Source organism: Delphinus delphis, chromosome 4, assembly GCF_949987515.2.
Source record: "Delphinus delphis chromosome 4, mDelDel1.2, whole genome shotgun sequence".
NCBI classification, from domain to species: domain Eukaryota; kingdom Metazoa; phylum Chordata; class Mammalia; order Artiodactyla; family Delphinidae; genus Delphinus; species Delphinus delphis.
The window spans coordinates 86869014-86894850 of NC_082686.1; the positions used below are offsets into that span (position 1 = coordinate 86869014).

The following is a 25837-nucleotide window of genomic DNA, read 5'->3' on the forward strand; positions in this document are numbered from 1 at the left end:
TGGTTAAGAATCCACCTGCCAATGCAGGGGACATGGTTCAATCCATGGCCCGGGAAGATCCCACATGCCGCGGAGCAGCTAAGCCCGTGCACCACAACTACTGAGCCTGTGCTGTAGAGCCCATGAGCCACAACTACTGAGCCTGCGAGCCACAACTACTGAGCCCACGTGCCACAACGACTGAAGCCTGCACACCTAAAGCCCGTGCTCTGCAACAAGAGAAGCCACCGCAATGAGAAACCAGCGCACCACAACAAAGAGTAGCCCCCACTCATCGCAACTAGAAAAAGCCCGTGTGCAGCAACAAAGACCCAGTGCAGCCAAATAAATTAAATAAATAAATAAATTTATAAAAAAGAAAAAAAGAGTTTAGCTTCTGTTAAGCCAGACTACTTTCTGTGTTTTTTTGTTTGTTTTTGTTTTGTTTTTTTAACAAGTTCCCAGATTTAAATTTCCAACATGCTTTCTGGAAACTATAACCTATGAGTTTGTTTTATAATTTTAAAATTTTATTTTATAATTTTATTTGAAGTAATAGCTCTGCATACCTGTAATAGCTCTGCATGCCTGTAATTTGGGGATTTTGAATCTCCTTTCTTTGCCTATTCTTAGCACTAAAGTCACGCACATTGTACATTGTCCCTTAATTGAAGCACAGAATCAGAAGGATGGTTCCTTCCTCAACTAATAATTTCCTAAGGGAGACCTGCTGATATGTCACAGAAAACATAAAACACATTTCATTAATTTTCATTCTGCTCTCAGACTCTTCAAGGTCATAAGCTTGGATGTGTTATCACATTTCCCATCCGATGATGCTAAGATTTCTCAATGCCACCAGTCTATACTGGCAGTTCTGGCAGTTCACAATGGAATGTGATAAACAGACATGTAGAGAAGTTCAACAAAACTTAAGGGGCAATTAAAAATTAAGATTTTTGTTTCTGATCGTAAAAGTCATACATAGTCATTGTAGAAAATTTGGACAATAAAGAAAGAAAGAAATACAAAGTCATTCACAATATGATAATTATTAATTTTTAGTCATTTTTCCTGGACTATTCTTTCTGTAATTGGAGCTGAATATCCTCAGGATACCATGAAATGCTAATTACATTTCATTCCAATTATCTGCTGTGTGCCACCCAAGTGCTAGGAACTGAGCAGCCAGAGGCAGCTGTGGGCTTCAGAGCCTCCTGGAGTAGGCAGATTAGTGCCGGAGCACAGGGAAGGGCCCTAAATCATACCTGAGTGGGATGCAGGGTCAGAGGGGCCTTCCCAGAGGAAGGCCCTCACTGAGAACTAAGGGACATGCCAGAGTTAGTGAGGGAAGGAGGAAAGGCCCCGAGAGGCTGGCAAGAGAGGGCAATGAAAATGTGTCCACGGCTCACAAGTTGAATATGAGGGGTGAGAGAGGACAAATGGGCAGGGTCCACTTGGTATGAAGCTTCGTGGACCATGGTGAAGATCATGGACTTTGTGCTGAGGGCAATGGGGAGCCATAGAGGGTAAACAAGGGACACAGTGCTGCAACAATGGAGAATGGATTGGTGAAGGGGGTGAGAGTGGAGGCCAGGAGGCCAGTGAGGAGCGGGTGGGACAGTTTCAAAGAGAGGAATGAGAGTATATCAAAATAGCCAACCTTTACAGGATGCTTACTATATACCAGGCATTCTACTAAGCATGTCACATACCTTATTGAACTTAACTCTCTCTGGAAATGAAGTTCTAAGGGAATGCTTTGTAGTTCCAAGCTATAGTTAAAGATACCAAGTAGAATCAAGACTAATAGTCTTAGCAAGTGATCCAAAAATTATGGAAAACAAGTATTAAAATGATAAAGATTAAGACATGAATTTAGGAATTTTATAATAAAAGTAAAAATTTTAAATATAGTAAAACTTATAAACTTATGTATTCTTAAAGAATAAGGTGAGGATTAAGTTTTTTTATCCCCAAAAAACATTCTTTGCCATCATTTTGAGTTACTGAGACCTAATCTGAAGGTGAGAAAAATTAAAGTATTGAAAATTTTATTTTTTAAATAATTTTTATTAGAGTATAGTTGATTTACAATGTTGTGTTAGTTTCAGGTGTACAGCAAAGTGTACACCTCCGCCCCCCCTTATCCCCTGGAAACCATAAGTTTGTTTTCTACATCTGTGACTCTACTTCTGTTTTGTAAATAAGTTTATTTGTACCCTTTTTTTAAGATTCCACATATAAGTGATATCATATGATATTTGTCTTTCTCTGTCTGGCTTACTTCACTCAGTATGACAATCTCTAGGTCCATCCATGTTGCTGCAAATGGCATTATTTTGTTCTTTTTTATGGCTGAGTAATATTCCATTGTATAGGTGTACCACATCTTCTTTATCCATCCCTCTGTTGATGGACATTTAGGTTGCTTCCATGTCCTGGCTATTGTAAATAGTGCTGCATTGAATATTTGGGTTCATGTATCCTTTCAAATTATGGTTTTCTCCGGGTATATGCCCAGGAGTGGGATTGCTGGGCCATATGGTAGTTCTATTTCTGTAGTTTTTTAAGGAACCTCCATACTGTTCTCCATAGTAGCTGTACAAATTTACATTCCCACCAACAGTTTAGGAGGGTTCCCTTTTCTCCACACCCTCTCCAGCATTTACTGTTTGTAAATTTTTTGACAATGGCCCTTCTGACTGGTGTAAGGTGATACCTCATTGTAGTTTTGATTTGCATTTCTCTATTAATTAGTGATGTTGAGCATCTTTTCATGTGCTTTTTGGCCATCTGTATGTCTTCTTTGGAGAAATGTCTATTTAGATCTTCCACCCATTTTTTTTATTGGGTTATTTGGTGTTTTTTTTTTTGATATTGAGCTGCATGAGCTGTTTATTTATTTTGGAGATTAATCCCTTGTCGGTTGCTTCATTTGCAAATATTTTCTCCCATTCTAAGAGTTGTCTTTTTGTTTTGTTTATGGTTTCCTTTGCTGTGCAAAAGCTTTTGAGTTTAATTAGATCCATTTTTTTATTTTTGTTTTTATTTTCATTACCTCAGGAGGTGGATCAAAAAAGATCTTGCTGTGATTTATGTCAAACAGCATTCTGCCTATGTTTTCCTCTAAGAGTTTTATAGTGTCTGGCCTTATACTTAGGTCTTCAATCCATTTTGAGTTTATTTTTGTGTATGGTGTTAGGGAGTGTTCTAATTTCATTCTTTTACATGTAGCTATCCAGTTTTCCCAGCACCACTTATTGAAGAGACTGTCTTTTCTCCATTGTATATCCTTGCCTCCTTTGCCATAGATTAGGTGACCGTATGTGCATGGGTTTATCTCTGGGTTTTCTATCCTGTTCCATTGATCTATATTTCTGTTTTTAATGCCATTACCATACTGTTTTAATTACTGTAGCTTTGTCATAAAGCAACACAAACAGATGGAGAGTTATACCATGTTCTTGGATTGGAAGAATCAATATTGTGAAAATGACTGTACTACCCAAAGCAATCTACAGACTCAATGCAGTCCCTATCAAATTACCAACGGCATTTTTCACAGAATTAGAACAAAAAATTTTACAGTTTGAATGGAAACACAAAAGACCCGAATAGCCAAAGCAATCCAGAGAAAGAAAAATGAAGCCGGAGGAATCAGGCTCCCTAACTTCAGACTAAAGTACTGAGAATTTTAAACGTACACGTGCATGCACAGACACAGAGACTTACACTCATACATGTTGCAGTTAATACTTGAACATGACTAAATGTATCCTGGACAATACACTGTTGTGCATATTCTTTATTAAAAATCAAGCATTTATAGTTTTATATTTGTATAAAGTCATTCTTACATCTTAAATTATATAAAAATAAATACTAATTTACTCAAGGGAACAAAGCTGATCATTCTTCCTAAAATGAAAACAATCTAGAAAAAGGTACTGCTATGAAAGCTACAGAAAGCTCAATTGAGAACCATTTGCAATTTCTTACTGAAGATTGCTGAATAATTAAAAAAGAAATTCCCTTAGTAACATAATTGTGAATAGAATTCTGTTCTTTTTTAGCTCCATGGAATGAGTACTTGATTTTTCATTGTGATTCAGAGAGATACATTTAAAAATTAACTCTGCATCCCAAAGAATAGTTTGATCATATAAAGTCAGAAAATCTTCACTAAAATAAAAACAATTTAAAAGGGATTACCATAGGTAATTTAATATATTCTTCCCATGTATGCTATATATTCCATTTGCTGGAATTTATCCTTCTATTGCATAATATATATTCCATAAAATGAAGTTCATTAACCTTTTTATTTCCTCCTTATTGCTGAACTCTTTTGTCTATTATTTTATGTCATCATCTTACTAAATAAAGCATGTTAAACATAAACTTAAACATAATTCAACATTTTTTTGGTAGACCTGAACTAGGGACAACATTTTAAACATCAGTTCTCCTTGCTGAGTATTGTAATCATATAATTCTTCTAAAGAAGATATTAGGCTTAAATTGCACTGACTCCAAAACAAAACCTACCAATTTGGGGTTGTTGCTTTCCTTTTATTTATATAGTTATTTATTTATATTTAATGAAATCTCTATTATCAGTTTGTTGTGATAGAGATGGTGAGAGAGGGAGATTATTTACCTCTTTCTCATAAAAAGATTGTACAAAAATACTCTACTTATTGCATATTGTTTTATGCTAGTGTTCAGGTAACCTTAAATATATCGTTGTTGATAGATGTTAGCATTAAAATATCAATAAGGCAAAATATCTTTCTATTATCATAACATTTACAAATAAATTAAACTAAGAATGCTTTTCTTCCTTGCTCATCTCAGAGTAGTTTTTAAAAGTCTAATTACAGATTGTATCACTACTCTGTGAGGGGCTGTTTACCAAACCTGGGGCAAATGGGATTACCATGAAGGTGATGGATATAAAGCCATTTAAAAATTAAGTTATTTTAGGCTCCATGATTCTCTTCCACTAGACAAATTGCCATAAGATGATGAGAGGAGAAAATAAAATTAAAGGGGTAGGATTGTTTCTTTCTATAAGGATTCCAGCTGCCAAGTTAGATATTGAATTTTATGGTTTCTTCGCAGACAGGCAGTGCTAAGAAGCTATGCTCGTCATCATTCTTGCCTTCCAAAGTTCAGCACCTGGTTTCTCTTTGCCTTTGAAAAACTCTTACTCTTTTCAGTCTTCTGGAGTTTAAAAAATAGCCCTTTAAATGTGGTCTGTTGTTATTTCTTTGAAAAGGATAAAAAGAGAAGGGGGAGGAAGGAAGGGACAAAAGAGCGAGTAAGGGATCACTCAAGAATTGAAACTTACAGTGCAGTCATGAGAAGTAAAAGACTGCACCAGCAAACTACATCTTATTTGCATTCAAAATCAAGGATTCTACTTCCTTTAAAGTCACTGAAGCAAATTATCACAAAGACCTTCTAAACAATGCTCTTTATAATTTTCTATAATGGCAAAAGTTGGGAAGGAGAAAAAGGTCACATTATCCAAATGCTTGGCAACTTCTGAATTATTAGGTATCTTAGAAACCATAAGTCACGTGCATTTCCCCAGTCATCTTTTTAGGAGAGGATGCTACCGTTTTCTTATAATATAGCTTACATTGCCCTTTTTGGTAATTAGTGTAATTTGACACATTTTAAGATAATGAAGCCACCTGCTCTGAATAGCTAAATCACCATTAATGCTTAAAAGCTTTTCTCTCAGCAGCGAAAAGATATGAAGGAACTTCTAATCCAACTTTGCCTTTGATGTTTCATTTCCCGGAGAGTTTTTAGAATCTCCATGATTTGGATTTCAGTAATACACTGTAATTGACAACTAACCTTGTTTTAGGTGGAGATCGCTGAGGAAGTTTTTCAAGGTGTGTTAGTTTCATGTAGTTCACAGAGTATTGACTGGTCAGAAGGGAAGATGTGGATGGATGCAGTCTTTTACTGTGTCCAGCCCTGTGTGAGGTGCTGTCACTTTTGCATCTTAGTTAAATGGCACATCTTGCTCGAGGGCACATAAGCTAACCAGTGGAGGATCCTGTATTGAACACAGGTACCCTATTGACCAGCACCCTGTCCACTACTCCTTGCCAATTCTCTGTTATTATTTAACCCAGTTTATAAGGAAGGTTAAAAAGGAGTAATTTTTTTAATACTTCAATGAATCACACTAAATTAATAATAGTGCCACAAAATATACACAGGAAAAGACATTTGGGACAATGGAATATGGCAAAGATGAAAAAAAGAGGATATTATTGAAGTTCTTAAGTGAAATAACATTTTTGTACAGATGAAAGTATAAGATTGTATGCAGATGAGAAAGTGTACAGATGCGAAAGCAGCTAGCTGAAGAATATCAGTTTTAGACATATTTTAATTTCATTTGCCTTAAACATAAGTGAACTAGGAGAAAATATTAGTTGCTGAGTCATTTGGTAAACCACACCTGTGATTCACTTTTGCCCCAACAGAGTAATGGTTATATATTTTCAGTGGATAATTAATATTTGAGAAATCTGTCAACGCAAATTTCTCAGCATCAGTACTGTTAACATTTTAGGCCCAATAATTAATCCTGTGTTGTGCGGGGCTTCCCTGGGCATTGTAGGATGTTTAGCAGCATCCCTTCCATCCACCCACTAGATGCCAGTAGCACCCTCCCAGTTCTGACAATCAAAACTGTCTCTAGGCCTCGCCAGATATCCCCTGGGGGCAAAATCACCCTCTGTGGAAAACCACTGGAGTAAACAATAGGCATATAGTTTACTTCCATATGCCTATGGCCAGGCGTATAGAAGTAAACTAAACAAAGACCCTGATCTCATAGAAATTACAGTGAGAGAGAGACGGAAAAAGGAAAGACTAAACTATACAATGCGGTGACAAGCGCTGGAAAGAAAAATAAGGCAGGATAAAAGCATAAAGAATAATGTGGATGATACTTAGATCAGCACTCTCCAAGGAGGTGTCTTGAGCAGAGACCTAAGGTGAGATGTGAATATCTGGAGGAACAGTGTTTTAGGTGGATGGAATAGCAAGTGGGAGAGCCCTGAGGCAGGACCAGTTTGGGATGTCTGAGACTAGCAAGAAGCCAGTTGTTGCTAGAGCTGAGTGAGCAGGTGAAAAGAAGTAAAGGGTAAAGTAACCAAGGCAAGAAAAGACCAGATCATGCAGAGACTTCTAGATTAGCTCTGCCCAACAGAACTTGCTGCCATGATGAAAATCCTCCACATATTATACTGCCCAAAACAGTAGCCGCTGACCACATGTGGCTATTGAGCTCTAGAAATATGGCTACCCTAAGTGAGAAAATGAATTTTTAATTTAATTTTACTTTAACTGATTAAAATGTACTTAGATATATGTGATGAACTACTGTATTGAACAGTGCAAGTCTAAACTATAAGGACTTTGGATTTTATTCTAAATATGAGTCAAAAAAAAAAACTACTAGAAGAGTTTGAGCAGAGGAAAGACATGGTCTCCTTAGCTTTAAAAGGACAGTAAAGGTCGTAAAATTCAATATATGTTTCCCCATTTCCAGAGATCAGATCTAAATCTAGTGAGAACCTCAACTAAATAACACATGATGGGTTCCTACAATTCATTATAATTTCACCATTTTCAATGCCTATTTTTAACACATTATTTCTCTTCCAATCAGAAAGATTACACTGTCCTTCTACATATATTAAGAAAAAATGTTACCGTTTTATGCTTAAATATTAACACAATAAGAAAAAAATATTAACACAATAAGTTCATGAGCTAAAATTTTATTTTAAAAACATTTTTTAAGCCTTTGGCAGATTTCATAAAATTAATGTAATCTAGATCCTGCATTTACAAAAATATTAAGCAAAATTGTAACTAGTCTGGTTTATCTGAAATACCTAAGTTTTAGATAATTCTAGTCTGTATTTTGCATTTCTTTTATTCAAATCCTTATAGAGTGATTCAGATCAAACAGCTGATGAAGTCAGCTAGATAGCCTGCTTTGTCAAAGTCGTTGATATTCATGCTTGAATGCATAAGAAGTCCACCTGGAGTGCTTTTGAAAGCACAGCTCCCCATTCCAGAGGTTTGATTTCAGTATCCTGGGTGGAGCCCAGGGATGTCATTTTTAGCAAAAATCCAGGTAGTTTTGATGCAGCGAGACTGAATCTCTGCAAAAAACAACAGGTTAAGATAGCTCAGTATCAAATTTCCATTTCATTTTGTTTGGTATATATTTGGGTCCCAGTGTAGTTCTGATACCATTTTCATTCATATTAATATACCTAGTAGTTATGGACATTATGTTAATATTTTTGAACCACATATATTAATAGTTTCCTTTAGCTTGACTAAAAAAACACTTTATCTGCAATTTGAGTCTCCATTCTCATTTCCAGATTTTACCAAATGGTAAATACAGTAAATATTTTTAATCAGTAATTTAAAATGAATTTGCCTTGGCTATCATGAATATAAAACTGTGAAAATATCATCTGAAATGCTTTTACTAAATTTGACCATCTATACACCTAGCAACAGAGGTCTCTAAACAGAGGTCTCTATGGTCTAAGTTTAAGGACCACAGAAATTCGCTGATAAGGTTCTCAGGATTTAATTTTCTAGCCAAGGTTTATTTAAGCAGTTCAAGAGCAAAAAATAAACTTATAGGATGACCTTTGTAAACTCGTACTACTCAAATAATACTACTTCCAAATTGGAAAGGCGCTTCCAAATAGCACTCTCTCTTTATAACTGAAATTGTCAGATCTCTTGTGGAAAAGAAAAATGTAAGATTCTCTGTATAAATAGTCAAGGGGGATACTGATTGGGATAAAAGCAGTGGTCAGTAGCACTTGCTAGAGCATTACCTCACATGCCTCATTTTTAAATTCAAATCATTATTGTGTAAACTCTCTTCACTTATTTACAGAACAGATTTCTACTAGATTTTGAGAAATTTAACTACTTTTTTAATATTATCATTTTAGAAACCAAAGGGAGCCAAAGTAGCCTGTTAAGGAGCATTAGGTAAGATATAATCATTACTTATTTGTCTTTTGTCCTTCTTGGAAAATTTTTAGGTTAAATTTATGACATTTTCATTTAAAATGTATAAAATTATCTGCCAAATTGAGAAACAGCTGTACTGTAGAATTGAACTTTAATAAAAGATCTGAGGCCTCAGGAGCTTTTAGATATGAAAAGGTTTATTTTTATTAAAGTTTTTATTTTTATTAAATCTTTAAAATAATGAAGGCCTATATATATGGTTTTTTGGTTTACATAGGTTTGGACACTTTATTTGAAAGATTAAAATATCAATAATATAAATTTAATCAAATAATTGTAGTATTTTGGCTCTCCGCAGCTTGGTATTAAAATGTATGGAAGTTTAGGGTGGTTTGTTTGTTTGTTTGTTTTTGTTTTGTTTTCAGTGCACAGTCTGAGGCCACAGAAATTAGACAGTCTTTCTTAAAACCTAATATACTCCTCATTCAGTAACACGTAAGCATGGGGCATAATACAGATTGTTCTAATAAAGGATTAAGACCCAGGTGTTTTCTGTGTTTCGCATGGTAGAATAGACTGAGCTAAGCTCCTTTTGGAGACTGAGTTTTCTGAATCAACTTGTTTACAGAGCTGCCAAGACTTCTGGCTCTATTTAGAAAAAAAAGTCTCAATAGCTATTTGAGGCCAGGCTCCTAATACTCACCTGAATTGTGTCAGTTTACATCTCTGCTAATAACTCAGAATGGATTAGATTTATATCACTCTTTTCTCTGTTTGAAAATAGAAACTGGTCTCATCTATCGTACTTTCCTAGCCTGTGAAATGAATGAAGATTTGTCTAAAGATAATATGCCCTCCAGATTTAACATGCTATTAAAATATAAGATAATTTAGATCTTTATGGGACATTCTGCATTGCGATTGCAATTGTTTCCTGATTTAGCAAGATTATTAACTATACTTGTCAAATTGTTCTGAAAGGAAGTTTTATTATGTTTGCCATTATCTCGGTCTTTATTGTAAAATACTATGTGTTAGGTGGCCTCTCTACAATTCTAGGGCAGCTGAATGTTCTAGCTGCACTTGAAACTGAAGTAAATATATTTCTTGGTAGAAAAATTAAGAACATACACCCAAAAAGGGTTATATTGATAGAAAAATATAGGTTTGGAAAAATACTTGCAACACAGCTGACAAAGGGTTAATAGCCAAGTTCTCACAAATTGCCAGTAGATTGACCAGCCACCCAACATAAAACTGGGGAAAGGATACAAGGGGGGCTTTCTAGGGGCAAAACTCCAAATGGTCAACAAACATGAAAAGATGTTCAAATTAACTTATAGGGAAATGAAAGACATCCCTTTATAACCATCAGACCAAGAAAAAAATGTAAAGCAGTTAATACCTATTGCTCTCAAGAATGGAGGAAAGGTATAATCATATAATTATGATCTAGCAAAATTTTAAACAATTTTAAAATTAAAATTGTGTATACTTTTTTATTCTGCAATCCTACTCCTAGGAATCTATCCCATAGAACTAAAACAACCAGAACCTAAGAAAACATGCACAAAGATGCTAGTTGCGACATTGTTCAGAACTGAGGGGAAAGAGGGAACCAAGTGAATGCCCATTTTAAAAAATGGTTGAAAAGTCACGGTACATCCATACCTAGAATAACATGCAAGCCTTAAAAATAATGAACTGGAGCTGCGAAGGTTTATGAGGCATAATTGTGAGAAAAAAACAGGACACAGAGAAGTGTCATATCATATTATTTGTAAGATGTAAGGCAATGACAATCTTAGCTAATATATATGTGTATATGATTAAATGTACTTAACTACAAATATGTGTGTTTGACTATAACTGTGGCTAAAATAGAGAAAATACATATTGCATTGTTAATTATGAATGAGATGGATAGTATCTATATTTGGCGATATGAATATATTGGGAGGCAGGAGGAGTACGCAAGCAAAAAAACACAAAAAAAAACAAACAAAGGCTAGACTATAAAAATAACACTTATTATATCATCCCATAAAAGTATTTGTCGGGCTTCCCTGGTGGTGCAGTGGTTGAGAGTCCGCCTGCTGATGCAGGGAACACAGGTTCGTGCCCCGGTCTGGGAGGATCCTGCATGCTGCGAAGCGGCTGGGTCCGTGAGCCATGGCCGCTGAGCCTGCGCGTCCGGAGCCTGTGCTCCGCAGCGGGAGAGGCCGCAGCGGTGAGAGGCCCGCGTACCGCAAAAAAAAAAAAAAAAAAAAAGTATTTGTCAACATCCACATATGTTTAAAATATTTAACTTAAAATGATTAAAACAATGTTTTCAAATCAAATTCACAGATCATTGCTTGAGAGCACAATGAAAAATAAATATAGCTAACATTATTTATCAAGCCCCCTCCAAAGGGTGTGCACATAGTTTTAGCTACAAGGACATGGTTTGAAGCCTTATTTTATAAGCGATGACAACAAAATTCAATAAAAACTTAAAATGTCCATCACTAGTGATAAACTATGTAACATTGCTTAGCCACTGAAAATGATGCTGTAGAAGTATACATGTTTACAGGAAGGAAGCTCACAATATATTAAATCAAGAAAGCAAGGTATAACATTATATATATATATTTTTTTTGATCCCTTATCATTTTTGTATCTATCAAAAACTCTGGAAAAAATGAGCAAAATAAGAAATTATTGATCAGCTGGATTTCATTAAAATTAAAAACTGCTCTGCAAAAGACAATGTCAAGAGAATTAGAAAAAGCCACAGAACTGGGAGAAAATATTTACAAAAGATACATCTGATAAAAGACTATTATCCAAAATATACAAAGAACTCTTAAAACTCAATAATAAGAAAACAAACAATTTGATTAAAAAAAAAAAAATGGGCCAAAGACCTTAAGAGACATCTCACCAAAGAGATACACAGGTGGCAAATAAGCATATGAAAAGATGCTCCACATCACATGTCACCAGGGAAATGCAAAGATACCACTATACACCTATGAAGCCCTGATAACACCAAATGCTGGTGAGGATGTGGAACAACAGGTAGCTCTCATACAGTGCTGTTGAGAAGGCAAAACCGTACAGCCACCTTGGAAGATAGTTTGGTGATTTACCAAATTAAACATACTCTTACCATACGATCCTGCAACCTCACTCCTTGGTATTATTTACCCAAAGGAGTTGCAAACTTACATTCACACAAAAACATTCACATGGATATTTATAACAGCTTTCTTCATAATTGCTAAAACCTGGAAGCAACCAAGATGTCCTTCAATAGGTGAATGGATAAACGGTGGTACATCCAGACAGTGTAATGTTACTCAGTGCTAAAAAGAAATGAGCTATCAAGCCAGGAAAAGACATGGAGGAACTTTAAATGCATATTACTAAATGAAAGAAGCCAATCTTAAAAGGTTACATACTGTATGATTCCAACTATATGACATCTAGAAAAGGCAAAACTATGGAGACAAAATGACCATTGTTAGACTTCCACTGCATCTCCTGGTTTACCTACTCCAGCTCTGGCACAAGATCATTATTTGATAAACACACTGGTTGATTTTTAGTCACTCAACTAAATCTTTAGCTTCATTTTTTTCTCCCATCTGTAATGTTGGGGGAACAGAGGTTAGAGTAAATTTTCTTTAGATTTTCCTTTCAGCTATGGAAATTAAATAAGTTTGCTTCTACATTTTCTCATTTGTACATGGCTTGAATAAACCTTTAACAATCTAATAATCAGGATACTTCTACGAGGCTGGGCAGAATAGATTATATCAAGTAACACTTCAGAGCATATCTGCTTTGTATATGTCTACTCTGTCTTCATTTTAATCACTAGACTACTTGCTCTCTGAGGGCACTATCTGGGTGGGATTCACTCATGTTCCTCACAAAGTCTCACACATAAGTAGGGCTCAGGAGGTGACATCATTCATATCTCCTTCTATTTTTTAAGAGCAAAACCAAATATCTAGTATACTAGTTTCATAAGTAAACACAATGGCAATTAAATATCTAGGACACAGGATAGTCTAGATTTGATTTGTTGGTATCAAGCAAATGACTAAAGTAAATATACTTTGTTACATGCTTTGTATGATTTACTTTCTTGAATTAAAAAAAAAATACTGTGAGTTTTAGAGCGAAGCGAAAGAGAGAGAAAGAAGGAGGATAGTATGATCTTAGAAATGATTTAGGCAGCAGAAGAGCTTTGCCCATTTATACACAGACGGAAAGAACTGAGGGAGAGTGAGAGATGGAAGATGCAGGTGAGAGAATAATTGGTGAAGCAAAGTAGCAAAATCCGTGTGAGGGAAATGACATCTGAACCAGAGGTGAAGAGCTTCATCCTGTCAGGCAATGTTTTCTCCTAAAAATAGGCAAGAAGGAAGAACCACAAAATGAAGACCCAGAGATGAACGGATGGAAAGAAAAGATATGAGGTCTTAAACATCTCAGAAAGCAGCTCTGGTTAGGCCCCAGGCAAAGGGCTTAGTCTTTGTGGCAATGCTGGTAAGAAATTGCCAGCTGCTATGAGGACCCACCTGTTATACAATAGCATGTGTCTGTAGTGGATACAGTCACCTTGGCCTTGTGTCTTTGCTCCAACATTCTGATCTCACATACCCGACCCAGGCCTGCAATGATGGTTACACTTGACCATATCCTATGATGCAACACATAGGAGAACCCTCCAACTGCTCAGCCCCAGATTTAGAAATTTGTGTCAAAAAGGATTTCAGTATATCAGTTTGTACTTTATTGGACAGCTGTAATACAGGGAGCAGCAAAGTCTAAAGACCTGTGCTAACAGGAGCCACATGCTCTTTTTTCCCAGTGCTTCACCTCCCTGTTGTAGACATTAATAAATCTGCCCTCTAAGGTCTTCCCTGGTGGCACAATGGTTAAGAATCCGCCTACCAATGCAGGGGACACGGGTTCGAGCCCTAGTCGGTGAAGATCCCACATGCCGCAAAGCAACTAAGCCCATGCACCACAACTACTGAGGCTGCACTCTAGAGCCCGTGAGCCACAACGACTGAAACCCGCATGCCTAGAACCTGTGTTCTGCAACAAGAGAAGCCTCCGCAGTGAGAAGCCCGTGAAGCCCACACACCACAACGAAGAGTAGACCCCACTCGACCCAACTAGAGAAAGTACGGGCACAGCAACGAAGACCCAATACAGCCAAAAATAACCATAAATAAAAGTTTTTTAATAAAATAAATAAATCTGCCGTCTGTAATTCAGCCAATTCCCTAATATTTAGAATAGACTCTTGGATTTCATGGGGTCTCTAGACTGATATAGATTGCCCTAAATTTGATCATTTCTTACGTTAGTCAGAAATACAGTTGTTCTGATTGTGAACCACTGCTTACATGGGGACACTGACTTCACTCATGTCATTTTCAACCTTTAGCTGCACATTGGAATCATCTGAGGGGTGTTTTTAAATGATTACTTTTTAAAAATAATGCTGATGCCCAAGCCCACCCCAGACCAATTGTATCAAAATCTCTAAGAGTGGAACCTGGACATTTGTATAGAACAAACCCTGGCTCTTCCTTGGGAAAGCTCTCAATACTTAACCTCTCTTTTCCTCAGTTTCCTCATCTGTATATGACAGTGATAAAGTTCTCATACAGTTATAGTGAGAACTAGGTGAATAAATACATGTAAAATGCTTAGAGTATGCCTGGCCCATCATAAACACTCAGTGTTATCATTACCTCATAGGGTTATCATGAGAACAAAATAACTATGTGTTCAATAAGTATTAAGCAGATGAATGAAAGAAGTTTGTAAACACTAATGTGCTATTCAAATGGAAAATGTTTGTAATATTTTATGCTGCATGTAGTATACAGGCCTGAATATTACAGAAATTTAATTTATTTAAATTTTACATTGCTATAATGCCAAGCACAACATATGTGCTTAATTATAGTTTTTAAACTGATTTGGTTGCATTTTCAAAGATCTTTACCACCAGAAGCAATTCTGTAATGACTATTGAAAATCTCATGACAATAAAATGGAGTGGGAAATTTTGGGAAATCATTTTATCTAATGAAATTCTGGAAGACAAGGTACTGGCCTAATTCATTTCTGTGTCTCCTGAATGTTGTGCAGTGACTGGGCATATTAGGAACCCGATAAATAATAGGAAAGTATTGGGAGGTGAAGGTAGGAAGGGGTGTGCGTCTCTTAGTCAAATTTAGGAACCCAAAGGAAAATGTTATGGCTTATGTTCTTAAGGACAAACATTATCTACTTTTTATTCATTTTAACTTTGAACAAGTAACTTAACCTTTCTGTGTGATTCAATTATTTCATCTTTAATATTAACATATGAATTAGTACAACTGTTCTACTTGATTTAACAAATTTGAATGCTTTTTTACAAGTTTAAATTACTCAGTAAAATTGTGGAAATGATAACAGAGAACTGGAAGGGTGGGTTGGTTTGGATTAATTCAGTTGGTTTCATGGGTACAATGGTCATTTAAGACGGGATGGGGGATGCCAATGCTTATCAATCAATTAACTTTTAATATTTACTGAGTGCTTGCTTGGTATCAGAAGCTGCCGTTGGTGCTGGTTGGACAGACAAGGCAAGTGCAGGCCATGGTCCCTGACTGCCTAAAGTCGACAGAGCCAGGCAACTTAGTTCTGTTCCGTGGCCTCAGACTTATCCCTACCACTGGTTTCCTTGGAGGCCTGTGCAAAAAATGCCAGTGAATTCAGTCAATTCCGAGATCAGTGCCAGAAAAACCACTCCAAATCCATCCTCTATTCTTTGGAACATAATATGTAAAGTTGTCTTTTAAAGTTTTATCTTGAAATGGCATTTTACTGATTTTTCAGTAAAGAATCTTCCAAAATAGCACAAAGAATATACATCTAAGTTTATCTCTATATAAACACCAACTTGCCAAACACTGGCAATTCCATTCCTTTTGCTGATCTTTTCTTTCAAGTTTATTACTTGTGATTAGGCTCTAACTACTTTTGTGTCTCCACTTTTCACTCCCTTCGATGAATTCTATACCTTGTTGCCTGACTAGTTTTCCTGAACAGGTATTTACACATACACTTAAAGTTGATAAGCACTGACATATTCTTTCTTGAGAAATATATTTTCACATCCAGTTTCAACTACTTCTATTTGTTGCATCAGAATGGAGACTTAAGTTTGTTGCATGCAGTCTTCTCTTATATTAAGAAATATTGAGTTTGACAGATATGAAGGAAGTGTACATAGCAGCTTGTGGAAGACCCTAAATCCTCCTCAGTATTTGAATTAATGTTATATCAATATTTTATTAGGCTTAGCTTCTTTCTTTAATTAACAATGGTCCTCTTCTTAATCGCTATAAAATTACTAATTAACTGGCTTCCCAGTAGTTTCAAAAGAAATCATAGAATCAACGATATTAAAGATCATCTAGTATAAACCCTTACTCTGAAAGTGGAAAAGCTGAGCTCAAAAGAGTTGAGATAACCAGCCCACTAAAAAAAAGGGATAAAAACAAGGCTAGGACCCAGATGTTAACACAAACCAAAGTCCTTCTCTACCTACTTTCCAAATCCACCATCTGTAGTCATTTTTTCCCCTGTATCCTTAATATTTTGCATCATCCCTGAAACACACTGTAAAAAATACAGTTTGTGTTAAAAGTAGATTTAACAAAGAGGTGAACTTCAAAAGGGTCAGCAGCGAAGGCTCACTGCTGGGGTTCTGCTCCACTTACTTGACAGCAGCATCTGAGTTCGGTTTAGTTGGCTTTTTGCAAGGGAGAGGCTTTGTCAGGCCAGAACTCTTCCTGTTGGTTTGTTTTAGGTTCACAGGAAAGCAAACCGTCAAGGAGATGTTCTGATGTATCCATGAACTGCAGCTAAGCCATTCAGGGTCTTCTTAAAATAAAACTCTGCTGGATTTTCTCAGTACAGCCTTCTAAAAGTTGACACAGCAAGAATTGCTTCTCGCCAGGTTCTATTTTTAAATCCCAGTCCAAAAAAAATTGTTAACTTCAAGACTGAGGTTCTGAACCACCTTTGGTGAACAATCTTGCTAGAAAGACTGCTTAGTGGCTACACACTGTTAACCAGGAAGGAAGGAAAGAAGGGAGGGAGGGAGGGAAGGAGGGAGGGAGGAAGGGAGGAAGGAAGGGAGGGAAAAGATGAGGTGGGAGAGAGGAGGAAAAGGAAGGAAGAGAGGGAAGAAAGAAGGATGAGACAGAAGGAAGGAAAGATATCAGCTAATAATAGCTTTTATTTATTTGAGTATTATATGTGTCAAGCACTGTTCTAAGCACTTTACATGTATTAGTTAAATTTTTTCCCACAACAACTCAAGGAGATAGGTTCTGTTATTATTCTCAGATGAGAAAACTTAGGCATAGAGGAGTTAAGTAACTTGCTCAAAGCCATACAGCTTGTACATGTATTGACCTATCTGGTCACCTCTAAATTTGAATGCAGAGTTGAAGTGTAGGTCAACAGCATATATAGAATGACCTCTGGCTTCCAGCCTGGAAAAGACTGCATTTCTGTTTTTGCTGTTCAGGACCACAATTGTTCTGAAGCTTTTTTATATGTTGTTCATCTATTTCTGTCTTATTGACTGAGCCCTTTCATATTTGGCCTAAGATATGGGTGAAACCCAAGCTACTCTGGCTTTGTGTAGGGTTACACTGTTATGCTAGGTAGGAAAAATAATAATAACAGGACCTAATGTATACTAAGCACTATTCCACATAACTCGGCATATATTATTTCCTACAATCCTTATTTATAGGCAGTGGAAATGGGCTGGGAGAAGTCAAGATCCTTGCTCAAGTCCAAAAGGGATGGCCATACTTAGCCCTTGTTCCTACTGTACAAGACCTGAAGTGCATAGCCTATGCTGATGATAACCAAAAAGACTTTTCCCATCCAAAGATGAAAAAAGAGCAGAGAACATAAGGTTAGCAGACCTAAATTTGATTCTGTTCTAGCACTTTCCAGATGGACAAAGCACTTTTTCTTCTTAGAATCCATTTCCTCTTCTATTAATATAAATAAGGAATATAATACCTACCTTCATGGAATTGCCTAGAAAAGAGGATATAACCTGTGTAATGAGTATTTGTAAACTCTAAAGCTATAATCATTAAATATAATTCAGATGTATACTAAGTAACACACAATGCAGTTTATCATAAGACTAATTTAATTTTTGACATGGTCTATTATGGAATTTTCCACCAGATTCTAAAAGGGATAAGTTGACTTTGTTTATCATTATTAAAGAGAAGGAAAATAAAAACTAATTTTCCAAGGGCAATTGTTCTACCTCAGAACAAGTTTACATTCTTTCTGTTATATCAGTGGTTTTCAAACTTTTGTCTCAATGCCCCCTCTGTACTCTTAAAAAATATTAAAGACCCCAAAGACCTTTTGTTTATATGGATTATATCTATTTGTATTTACTGTATTAAAAAAGAAGACTATGAAAAATTTTAACTATATACTTATTAAATCATTGAAAAATAACAATAAAACACTCATTGCTAACACCCATAACATTTTTTAAACTCTATTTTAAAAAAATAGAAATTTTGGTGAGAGGCATAGCATTGTTTTACATTTTTGCAAATTTCATTAATATAAGGGCTTAATAGAGGAAAACTGAATTCTCCTATCTGCTTCTGCAATTAATCTGTTGCAATTTGGGGGGTTGAAATATAAAAAGAAAAATCTGTCTTCATACAACTATACAGTTGGAAAAGGAAGGAGTATTTTAATAGCCATTTCAAATAATTATGAAGTCTTTGATGCTACATCAAAACTTGACATGTTATTTCTTAAAGTTTAGTAGCAGTGTGGCATTTTCAGTTATATCAATAAACTTTGTGTACTTTTTATATTAAAATCCATTGTTTTTCCTCACACTTTGAATGGATCTTTAATTCATGCACAGTTTTGATAACATGCCATGTATCTGTCACTTGGAAAATGTTAGTTCACTGAGTTATTCATATCTTCCAAATGTTGCCATACTTCATTATATAATAACAGAAATACTTCATTAATGTCACTGAGCTCATCAGGAACATCTTTAACTATCTGGAAGTTATCAAGTTCACAGTGGCAGATACAAGTTTCCAAAATTCTAACTTTCATCGAAAGCTTGAATTTTGGCAACAAAAATTAGCTGTTCTCCTTGCAAGACTCTCTTCATTTATTTGGGGGGAAAAAATGAAAGATTTCCAGACCTAAGTAACCACAGTTTGTCTGTCAGTCATTTTTTTCAAGTAAAAATGCTATTTCATTTATTTTAAAGTGGCCAGTTCAGTTCCCAACAAGTACAGTTTGGTGCCACCACCTTGATTCTTACTAAGGTGCTAACAGTTTTACCCACTGTTGCCTTTGCACCATTAATGCAAATGTCAACATAGCAAAAATGGTAAATAACATTTTCGTACTATTATGAAAAATAGTTTTAACTTCACAGATCACCTGAAAGAATCTCAGAAACCACCAGGGTTCTGTGGACAACACTCATGAACTAGCATTGCTTCTTTTTTGTTGTTGTTGTTGTTGTTAGTTTCTCTATACACTGCTAACCCCTGGGTATTAACCTCTTCAGATATTTGCCAGACCAGGTTAAAAATTCTGTCTCGTTTTAACCTGTAATTTTTACATATGTTTTGGCCACATATTCTTTTTTTTTTTTTTTTACATCTTTATTGGAGTATAATTGCTTTACAATGGTGGGTTAGTTTCTGCTTTATAACAAAGTGAATCAGTTATACATATGTTCGCATATCTCTTCCCTCTTGCATCTCCCTCCCTCCCACCCTCCCTATCCCACCTCTCCAGGCAGTCACAAAGCACCAAGCTGATCTCCCTGTGCTATGCGGCTGCTTCCCACTAGCTATCTGCCTTACATTTGGTAGTGTATATATGTCCATGCCTCTCTCTCACTTTGTCACAGCTTACCCTTCCCCCTCCCCATATCCTCAAGTCCATTCTCTAGTAGGTCTGTGTCTTTATTCCTGTCTTACCCTAGGTTCTTCATGACATTTTTTTTTCTTAAACTCCATATATATGTGTTAGCATACGGTATTTGTCTTTCTCTTTCTGACTTACTTCACTCTGTATGACAGACTCTAGGTCTATCCACCTTATTACAAATAGCTCAATTTCGTTTCTTTTTATGGCTGAGTAATATTCCATTGTATATATGTGCCACATCTTCTTTATCCATTCATCCGGTGATGGACACTTAGGTTGTTTCCATCTCCGGGCTATTGTAAATAGAGCTGCAATGAACATTTTGGTACATGACTCTTTTTTTGAATTTTGGTTTTCTCAGGGTATATGCCCAGTAGTAGGATTGCTGGGTCATATGGTAGTTCTGTTTGTAGTTTTTTAAGGAACCTCCATACTGGTCTCCATAGTGGCTGAACCAATTCACATTCCCACCAACAGTGCAAGAGTGTTCCCTTTTCTCCACACCCTCTCCAACATTTATTGTTTCTAGATTTTTAGATGATGGCCATTCTGACTGGTGTGAGGTAATACCTCATTGTAGTTTTGATTTGCATTTCTCTAATGATTAATGATGTTGAGCATTCTTTCATGTGTTTGTTGGCAGACTGTATATCTTCTTTGGAGAAATGTCTATTTAGGTCTTCTGCCCATTTTTGGATTGGGTTGTTTGTTTTTTTGTTATTGAGCTTCATGAGCTGCTTATAAATTTTGGAGATTAATCCTTTGTCAGTTGCTTCATTTGCAAATATTTTCTCCCATTCTGAGGGTTGTCTTTTGGTCTTGTTTATGGTTTCCTTTGCCATGCAAAAGCTTTGAAGTCTCAGTGGTGAAAAACTGAAAGCATTTCCACTAAGGTCAGGAACAAGACAAGGTTGCCCACTCTCACCACTCTTATTCAACATAGTTTTGGAAGTTTTAGCCACAGCAATCAGAGAAGAAAAGGAAATAAAAGGAATCCAAATCGGAAAAGAAGAAGTAGAGCTGTCACTGTTTGCACATGACATGATACTATACATAGAGAATCCTAAAGACGGTACCAGAAAACTACTAGAGCTAATCAATGAATTTGGTAAAGTAGCAGGATACAAAATTAATGCACAGAAATCTCTTGCATTCCTATACACTAATGATGAAAAATCTGAAAGTGAAATCAAGAAAACACTCCCATTTACCATTGCAACAAAAGAATAAAATATCTAGGAGTAAACCTACCTAAGGAGACAAAAGACCTGTATGCAGAAAATTATAAGACACTGATGAAAGAAATTAAAGATGATACAAACTGATGGAGAGATATACCATGTTCTTGGATTGGAAGAACCAACATTATGAAAGTGACTCTACTACCCAAAGCAATCTACAGATTCATTGCAATCCCTATCATACTACCACTGGCATTTTTCACAGAACTAGGACAAAAAATTTCACAATTTGTATGGAAACACAAAAGACCCTGAATAGCCAAAGCAATCTTGAGAACAAAAAACAGAGCTGGAGGAATCAGGCTCCCTGACTTCAGACTATACTACAAAGCTACAGTAATCAAGACAGTATGGTACTGGTACAAAAACAGAAATATAGATCAATGGAACAGGATAGAAAGCCCAGAGATAAACCCACACACATATGGTCACCTTATCTTTGATAATGGAGGCAGGAATGTAGAGTGGAGAAAGGACAGCCTCTTCCATAAGTGGTGCTGGGAAAACTGGACAGGTACATGTAAAAGTATGAGATTAGAGCACTCCCTAACACCATACACAAAAATAAGCTCAAAATGGATTAAAGACCTAAATGTAAGGCCAGAAACTATCAAACTCTTAGAGGAAAACATAGGCAGAACACTCTATGACATAAATCACAGCAAGATCCTTTTTGAGCCAATAAAAACAAAAATAAACAAATGGGACCTCATGAAACTTCATAGCATTTCTTCTTAGGTGTTAAAGCCATGCTTCATTCTGATGATCTTCTGGATTTCTTAAACTTTAACAAAAACTCTTAATGTAAAGTGGATTTTGATATGTAAGATAGATATGAATGTGTGTTAACATGAAGATATTCACAATATATTGTTGAGTAAAAAGCATAGTTTAGTATTTATACTATTGGGCTAGCCAAAATGTTCATTCAGTTTTCTCTATAAGATGGCTCTAGTAGCACTTAGTTGTCTTTAACTTCATTAGAAACAATTTTGCTAGATTGTATGTGACAGCTGTCATATCAGTGTGCATTTAAAAAAAGACTTCTCAAAATTGGGGAATTTTTGTGTAGCCATTTTAATATTGAAGATGGAAGAAAAAACCCAACACTTTTGGCATATTATGCTTTATTATTTCAAGAAAGGTAAAAACACAACTGAAACAAAAAAAGGATTTGTGCAGTATATGGAGAAGGTGCTGTGACTGATCAAACGTGTCAAAAGTGGTTTGCGAAGTTTCGTGCTGGAGATTTCTTGTTAGACGATGCTGCACAGTTGGGTAGACCAGTTGAAGTTGATAGCAATCATAATTAAAATATTGGGAAATGTTATACCATGTGGGAGATAAGTGACATACTCAAAATATCCAAATCAAGCACTGAAAATCATTTGCACCAGCTTGGTTCTGTTCATCACTTTGATGTTTGGGTTCCATTTAAGGTAAGAGAAAAAAGCCTTCTTGACCATATTTCCACATGCGATTCTCTACTTAAACGTAAAGAAAACAGTCCATTTTTAAAACAGATTGTGGCGGGTGATGAAAAGTGTATACTGTACAATAATGTGGAACAGAAGAGATCGTGGGGCAAGTGAAATGAACCACCACCAACCACACCAAAGGCCGGTCTTCAACCAAAGAAGGTGATGTTGTGTATATGGTGGGATTGGAAGGGAGTCCTCTATTATGAGTTCCTTCCAGAAAATGAAACAATTAATTCCAACAAGGACTGCTCCCAATTAGACCAACTGAAAGCAGCACTTGACGAAAAGCGTATGGAATTTGTCAACAGAAAACACATAATCGTCCATCAGGATAACGCAAGACTGCATGTTTTTTGATTACCAGGCAAAAACTGTTACAGCTTGGCTGGGAAGTTCTGATTCATCTACCGTATTCACCAGACACTGAACCTTCAGATTTCCATTTATTTCGGTCTTTACAAAATTCTCTTATTGGAAAAAATTTCAATTCCCTGGAAGACTGTAAAAAGCACCTGGAACAGTCCTTTGCTCAAAAAGATAAAAAGTTTTGGGGCTTCCCTGGTGGCGCAGTGGTTGAGAGTCCGCCTGCCGATGCAGGGGACGCGGGTTCGTGCCCCAGTCCGGGAGGATCCCACAGCCGCGGAGCAGCTGGGCCCGTGAGCCATGGCCGCTGAGCCTGTGCGTCCGGAGCCTGTGCTCCGCAACGGGAGAGGCCACAGCAGTGAGAGGCCCGCGTACCGCAAAAAAAAAAAAAAAAAAAAAAAAGATAAAAAGTTTTGGAAAGATGGAATTATGAAGTTGCCTGAAAAATAATGTAGTGGAACAAAACGGTGAATACATTGTTCAATAAAGTTCTCGGTGAAAATGAAAAATGTGTCTTTTATTTTTTCTTAAAAACTGAAGGCACTTTTTGGCCAACCCAATAAATCCACTTTTACGTCATAAAAATACATTTGTGTATATATACATATATATGAGCATATATATTTATACACATGTATATGTGTATGTCTGTGTATAAATATTGGGGGATGACATCAACAAGAGAGAATAAGAGTGTTTAGGAGTAATGGGAGTTGTTAATCTTTTCCTTTTTGCTATAAAGCAAAAGGATTTCATTAAATGTTTACTGAGCATCATTAATGTGATAAACACACTTCTGCACTTTAAAATTTTTTTTTAGTGTTTCTTATAAGGAGAAGCTTCTGTTTTTATAATCTTAAAAAGCTCTGTCCATGTGGGGCACAGTCCTATATCCATGGCAATTCAGCTGTTCCTTTTACTGGAGCCTCACTTCATCTCTAAAATCCTCACACTCGCCTACCCAGGACGATTTTGCAAGAGTGCAGAGTTTTTTAAAGACTCTTTATTAAAGTCTACATCTACTTCCAAAGATGTATTTAAATTAATTGAGCTGCAGCCAGCCTCTGTCTCTCAGTACTGTGTTATCAATATAGTGTTCACTTCAGGTATTAATTGGAGATTGCAAGAAAAGTCTTCAAAGAGACCCTACAGGGCTCTCAAGTTGATATAAGCTTCATGCTCTTTTTCACTAAAATTTCTCTGCTCTGTATTGTTCAAGGAGTCTTTCTCATTGTCTCTTTATAATTTTGTGACGACCTCCATAATACAAGCATCTAAGATTTGGGTTTGGTTCCTGAAGAGGAAAAAAAGGAAAAATGCAAAGGTTAGAACTGATGGAAGAAGATCTATATTCACTGGGATGCTGTGGTCTTATAGAAAGAAGTCTGTTCTGTAGCTCTGAGGTTTGCTTACATGTGAATATCCTTCAGTAGTTTGCATGTAACGTAATTATTTTTAAATATAAATAACAAAGGAGTGTCTCATTAAGTTGCGAGAATTCCCAAAGAAACTTTGAGGAGGAAGATAAATATTGTGATTGAATCTACCTTACTCTACCTCACCTTACTCCAGCTTTCCCCCATTATAAAGTTTTATCCTCTGACAAGTTAAAAACAAGTGAAATGCAATGGAAGCAATGAGTAAATACATTCCTTTTCAATATTTTATACTCCCTGGGCAGTTCACTTCTTAGGTTTGCATAAAGAATTCCTGTTGTTGATGTCCAAAATCACAATAAATCCTTTTAGTTGTTCTGCAGTACTGAAAAATTTTGCATTGTATTTTTTTAAAGACTCCCTTTGTTTTTGTCAAATAGCAAGAAACGAAAAGAAAAGTTTAGGTATTGCTTTAGAACTTTACAGAGTGCAAAAATATCCTTCATTAAATGCAAAATGTTTTTCTATATTAGTCAAAATATATTCTCTCTTTCTCTGTAGCTATCAATCTCTGTCTCTATCTCTCAAAAGTTTTTTTGTTTCATCGTACTTTTCCTAAAATAATTTTACATGTTACCAAAATAAGTGAGTGCCTAGCATGTGTTGTTTGTAGGCCCATTCACTGCTAATTTAATCCCCGACTACAGAAAATACAGATGCTTTTATCACTTATAGTTGCCAGTATTGAAAAAGTAATCTTATGGCACACAAAGTGATGAATTAAGCATGTCAGAATTAGTGTGTGGTCAGCTCTCAACTAACAACACACCAATTGTAAAAGACGCCATGGCTGACACACACTGACCACTTTAGTGGCCCTCAGCTGCTCTCCTTGCTCCGCTCTTCTTTCCTCCAATCCATTTCCCACACTTAAGCCAGAGTAGGCCTCCTAAAGCACAGATTTGATAATGTCCCTCTCCTGCTTAAAACCCTGCGTGGCTCCACATTGCCTTTAACATAAAGATGTGATTTAAGACCCCACCTTCCTCTGCAGCCTCATCTGAGATCACCCTCCCAAAACCCAACTCTGCTTCAGCCACACCGTCCTCCTTTCTGATGTTAGAAGACCCTGCCATCTCCTAACTTTGGTCTTCCCTCTGTATGCCCTCTCTTCCACCTGGATGGCTTGTCCTCATCATTCAAATCCCAGTGTCTCTTCCAGGCATCCTCTGATCTTTACACAAAGTGAAGTCCCATGGTCTCCTTCACATCTCCAGACTCCTCTGTCATAGGTTCCTCACAAGTTTAT

General features: G+C 36.3%; 1 protein-coding gene across 2 annotated transcripts in view; it reads left to right on the forward strand.

Moving 5' to 3' along the window:
- Positions 1-25837, forward strand: part of PEX5L (peroxisomal biogenesis factor 5 like) — a 250634-nt gene that overhangs the window by 28363 nt on the left and 196434 nt on the right. The window lies entirely within an intron of this gene.